Source organism: Sminthopsis crassicaudata, chromosome 1 (assembly GCF_048593235.1).
Source record: "Sminthopsis crassicaudata isolate SCR6 chromosome 1, ASM4859323v1, whole genome shotgun sequence".
NCBI classification, from domain to species: Eukaryota; Metazoa; Chordata; class Mammalia; order Dasyuromorphia; family Dasyuridae; genus Sminthopsis; species Sminthopsis crassicaudata.
This window is the reverse complement of record NC_133617.1, coordinates 340,669,715-340,675,714: the sequence shown is the minus strand read 5'-3', so window position 1 is coordinate 340,675,714 and position 6,000 is coordinate 340,669,715.

Here is a 6,000-nt window from a genome sequence, read left to right as displayed (position 1 = left end):
CTGAGTGAAATGAGCAGAACCAGAAGATCACTATACACTTCAACAACAATACTGTATGAAGATGTATTCTGATGAAAGTGGATATCTTCAACATAAAGAAGATCCAACTCACTTCCAGCTGATCAATGATGTAGAAATAACTACACCCAGAGAAGGAATACTGGGAATTGAATGTAAAATATTAGCACTACTGTCTATCTACCCAGGTTACTTATACCTTCGGAATCCAATTCTTAATGTGCAACAAGAAAATTGGATTTACACACATATATTATATCTAGGTTATACTGTAACACATGTAAAATGTATGAGATTGCCTGTCATCTAGGGGAGGGAGTAGAGGGAGGGAAGGGAAAATCTGGAAAAATGAATACAAGGGATTATGTTATTTAAAAAATTACTCACGTATATATACTGTCAAAAAATGTATAATTATAAAATTAATAAAAAAATTGAAAAAAAAAAGAAAATAATATTGGCTCCATTTACTTTGTGTCTTTCCAGGTCCTTTTTATTGTGGTTTAATTAAAGGAAGGAAATGTGTCATTATATCTGCTTTTTAAATAAATTTTACTCAATATAATCAGACCTTTTACATAATATAATCACAGAGAATAGGCCATTTTAGTTAAAGTATTAGATAATGTAAGAGAGGAACCTACTTTTATTGTAAGTCGTGTCATACAATTCAGACATAGATCAATTCAGTTTATGAGCAATTTAGGCTAGTCATTAAGTGAAAAACCAGCCTCTTTAGAATCTGAAGGCACAAGCTAAAATTTTAAAGGTGTTAGAAACTGAAGGTATAGTAGGATACTCTTACTGTTGTTATTGGAATTGAGTTTTTGAAGATGAACAAAAGGAAATTCTTAACTAGAAATTCAAACTGCAAACTATAATATAGGCTGTTTGATGAAATAAAAACTTTAGTGATGATAGGAGCCAGGAGAATACTCACGGAGGATAGAAAGTGATGAAGAAAAAAGAAAATAAGAAGTATAAGTGGTGTTAAGAAAATGAGGATCATTTGTCATCTTCCTTATATTAAATTACATTTTGAAATAAATCATCTGGGTTTTGAACACCATTCAAGTGTGTTGGGGGTGCCCAAAATGAAATGTTTAGGAGTGTCAGGAACATTGAAAAGAAAAAAGAAAGAAAAAGCATTGCCATGTACCCAGAAGAACATAAGAGGGGATTCAAAATATAAGATATTTTTTTTCCCATTTTAAGAAAACCCTATGTAAAAATACTACTCATTGTACTCAGAGCTGTCCTTTTTTATATTTCTTCCTTGTAGGTTTTCTTCTCTTCTCTTCCGACTCCTGACTCTAACCTCCCCCCCCACCCAAGAAAGCTACAATTAAGTGCAGTATTATTTATATATTTGTATACATATATATTTATATGCACATAGTTATCTATAATCATACATATATACATAGGTGCATTCATATACATCTATGTAAGGATATCATACTATGCTTGTTTATCCTGTTTCTCTTTCATACTTCATAAATTCAAAATTTTCCATTTTTAAAAAACATTCACCAACTCATCATTTCTCATATCACAGCAATTGCAATCTAATTATTTTAAATAGTCTAAAACAATACTGATTAATATGACTGACATAGAGTATAGTTTCACTATTTTAATTTTTTTCTATTAGATTTATTTTAGTTTAATTTTGAGATAAATTATTATGAGTCCTGCATTTTTTCTAATAAGTTCTACTTCTGATCATCCTTATTATGTTTGTGTGTATTTCTTATTTCCTATCCCTATTGACTCCTGCTTTACTTCTATCCATTACTTTGCCTTGCTATTACTTATCTAGTCTCCAAGGAACCTTTCTTTATTCTCTACCCCCTCTTTTTCTTCCCTCTTAATCTCATTTCCATTAATGTAAACACTTTATTTCATTCCCAATCATTAAGCCACACACCCTTCTATGCTCTCCCCTTATCCTATTCTCTCCTCCTCTTATTTCTTTATAAATTTAGAAGACATTACTCTCTCTCTCTCTCTTTCTTTCTCTCTCTCTCTCTCTCTCTCTCTCTCTTTCTCTCTCTCTCTCTCTCTCTCTCTCTCTCTCTCTCTCTCTCTCTCTCTGTATATATATATATATATATATATATATATATATATATATATATATATATATATATATATATATATATATATATAGCTCCCTCTTTAACCCATTCCTGATGAATAGGCTTCTAGAACTCGTCCCTGATTTAATTTCTTTTTGTCAGTTCTTTTTCTTGCTCTTCATTCTTATAACATAATTACTCTTTTTTACCTTTTCTTACAATTTTTTTTATAATCCCATCTATTCAATTCTACCTCAGTCTTTTTTTTTGAAATACCCAATTACTAATGACAATTTTAGAGATATGTTTTACATTTCCACATATAAAACACAGTTCGTTCTTATTGAGTCCCTAGAAATTAATCTTTGGTGTTTGCCTGCTATTTCTCTTAGATCTTATATGTCTAATTTTCTATTCATCTTAGGTTTTTATTTTGTTTTCTTTTGCTTTTTTTTTTTAATAACACAATCCTGAAAGTGTGGCAATTCATTGAGTATTCATTTTTTAAATTCAGGATTATGCTTAGTTTTGTTATCAGTTGCTCATTTAGAGTTTGTCTCTTTTATGGTTGTTCCATCAGTTTTTGTTTTTTTAAGTACTACTCTAGTTATATAAAAGGATTTGATAAAGGAGCTTCTGAGAAAGACAGGTCTCAAATTTTGTCATTGCCCAGAGCACTGAAAAGTAACAAAAAGTCAGAGTTTGAGGCATACAAATTATTTACCAAAGGTCTACTTTGAAGGGCTGACCTGCTGATTTCTTTTGACTTGTTACATTAAAAATATTCTAAATGATGTTCTTTCTAAAAGATAAATAGAATTAAAAACAATAACAAAAATTGATTTTAAAGCTTCATTTAATGTGCCTATGACTTTATTTTTCTTTTCTTGTAGAGCTTGTTTTTCCAGCCACCTTTGAGTTCTAATGGAACCTAACAGCCTTGAATGTACAGGCAAGGTTACATTCTCTGGCCTAAGAATTTTTTTTTTCCATTTCATACATCATTTAAATTGTGCTGCAGTGATTATACAATGTCAGCATATAACCTCAGGATGAAGAAAAGATGAAAGGAAAATATGAGCATCTGTAGGCTATGGTGGTAAAGAAGGAGGTGCTGTCATTAAGGCTGAAAAACATATTGTATCACATACTCAGTTTTTCTATTAATAGAGGGAAATAATCTTAGATTTGGAATTTCCTCTCTTTTGTCTTACAGATCCACTTTTCAGGGAGCTAACAATGAGAACATGAAGGATTTTGTTTGTTTTTGTTCTCAGGCAAGTTATTTCCTTTCATTCCAAGTGATTTGGCAGAACCTAATCCTAGAGGAGAACCTGTGTTTAAGGAGAGGTTTTTAACAAAACCAGTTGAAGGCAGGTTGTAAATTGAGCAATGAACAATTACAGCCAATAGTTTTGTTTGCTGAATCTAAATATTTGGACATTTTGAATTCATGTCAGGTTAAATGTCATTACTCTTCTCTGCACCACTTTTATATTTACATGTGTTGCTGAAAAACTTTAAAATAATGTCTCTCAAATACATTAGATTAAGATGAGTCAAATAAAGCTCAAAATCCTTTTTTTAAATGTACATTTTGACTTACAAATTAAAAGTCACTTTTTTTAGGTAACATAAAAACAATTCAATTAAGAGGATAATCCTGAAATGGACAAAATATATGGTTTCTAGGAACTAATGAATGATATTTTCATATTGGAGAATAGAAGTTCTTTGCTAGTATTAGGTTCTGCCAAATCAGTTGGAATGAAGGAAAATAGCTTGCCTGAGAACAAAACCAAACAAAATCTTTCATGTTCTCATTGTTAGCTCCCTGAAAAATGAGTCCATAAGATAAAAAAGAGGAAATTCCTAATGTAAGATTACTTCTCTCTATTAATAGACAAACTGAATATGTGACGCAATATGATATTTTTTCAGCATCACAGTTAAAGAATAAAGAAGGATTATAGAAGTGATGATGTTTTAACACTATTATAACACATGGTCCACAGTACCACCTCTGAGATGAATTAGATTCAATTTTTGCACTTATTGGTGGGGTTGCATATAGGAAGTCAAATAAAGTATCTGAAACTTAATCCCTGAGAGACCTACTAGAATTAGTCATAGGGGTGTGTATGGGAAAGAAAAACTATAACAATCTCTATTGCTTTAAAGAGAATAACCACATTCAGTTAGAAAGTGCTTGAAGGATTTGACTATCTTTGATTTTTTTTTTCTACTATCCCCTTCTATCATATAGAGAGTAGTGTTCATTACACAGTAGGATATCATTATATTTAGGCTTTTTTCAAATGATTCAATTTAGTTCAATGTATCTTAAGTATCTGCCATGTGCTAGGATAACAGGCAAAACATTCTAGCCATTGTGACACTTACCTAATTTATGTATTAACCTTGAATTAAACCAAACACTCTCTTTCTGTTCTTTTAACTTGACTGTTAAAATTACTGTACTAACAAAGGTGAAATCACATATATGTTGACTAAAAGGGAAAGTTAGAATTGATTATATAATTGAAGGTTTAATTTCTAATACTACCCAGCCAACTCACTAACTGGCTAATTGAAAAAAGTCTCACTTGCCTTGATTATAAGAATAAGGTATTGGAACTGTTATTTGTTGGAGGATGGCAGCCTGTAGAGTACGGGTTAGCTCCCTGGAGGGTAACAGGGTCAGCCAGAATCAGGATAAATTAAAGTCCTTAGTCTTTAGGGGGAGAAGAGAAGGAGGCAGGCAAACTGCCAGGAGGTTTGCCAAAGATGTATCCTGGATTCAGGAGTCCAGAGTCACCAGTCTCTCTCCTCCTTGTCCTGCTGCAAAGTGATTCTGGCCTCTCTCCCTCCACCCTCAAATTCTTGCTTCTCATTATCTTAACACCAAACATTCAGCAAGCACCAATGGTGAGAAGAGCCATTTATCCAAATATATGCTAATACTTATTGTCTCACATCAAATAGATAATTAGCCTTAAGTGCTGGGTTGTCTGATTCAAGCATAACTTTTTGGCATTTCAGCCCTCTACAGCAGCCACCAAATAGGAACTAGGTTTCAAGGTTTTAGAAATATAAACATTCTTATTATATCACATGGGGTTAGAGGGAGCAAATCTGAGATTGTTTATAAGTACATTTACACCTTTGAGAAGTCATGGGTGAAATAACTTGCAACTAGGTGAGCTAGAAAATAAGTAAAGCAGAAGACAGAAAACTAAATGAGTCTGTTTTTACTTAGAATTCTCCCTTCTTTACAAATCTGAGATTGAGTTAGTCTTACCTCACAGATGGAGGATGTTAGATACTTGAAAATAATTTGTTTTGGACAAATCTGTGGAAGCCTAGCATGACATTGACGATACTATTTAGAAGAAATTCTCAAAAAATAATTTGGGCATATCATTACCACTCTAAGTAATAGGAATTCATAAAGAAAATAATTCATCCACTACACAGTATAGTCTGTTTTAATGAAATCCAGTTGTTTAAAGTATGACTTATTGGAGATGTTTTGAGTATATACCAGGGAAAAGGTGAGGCATAACAGAGAGTTCCAGTGCTGAATAACTAGATATGACATTAGAAGGAATTGAGAAGGAGCCCAGAACAATGGACATCTCCTTGCTACAAATTATAGGAGGTCCTGGACAAAAGTTATACAGGATGGAAGGATATGCATGGGATTAGAAGATTGGAATTCCTTCATGTTAGGAATTTTCAAATTCACTAAAGATCAATTTGAATTAATGTTTAAATATATGTATGTATGAATATATAAACACAAATATGTATACAATTTATAACAGATACTTTATATATAGATATACTTATATCTTTTATAACATTATTATTCTTTCTCTAGTCATTCCCATGGGTTCAA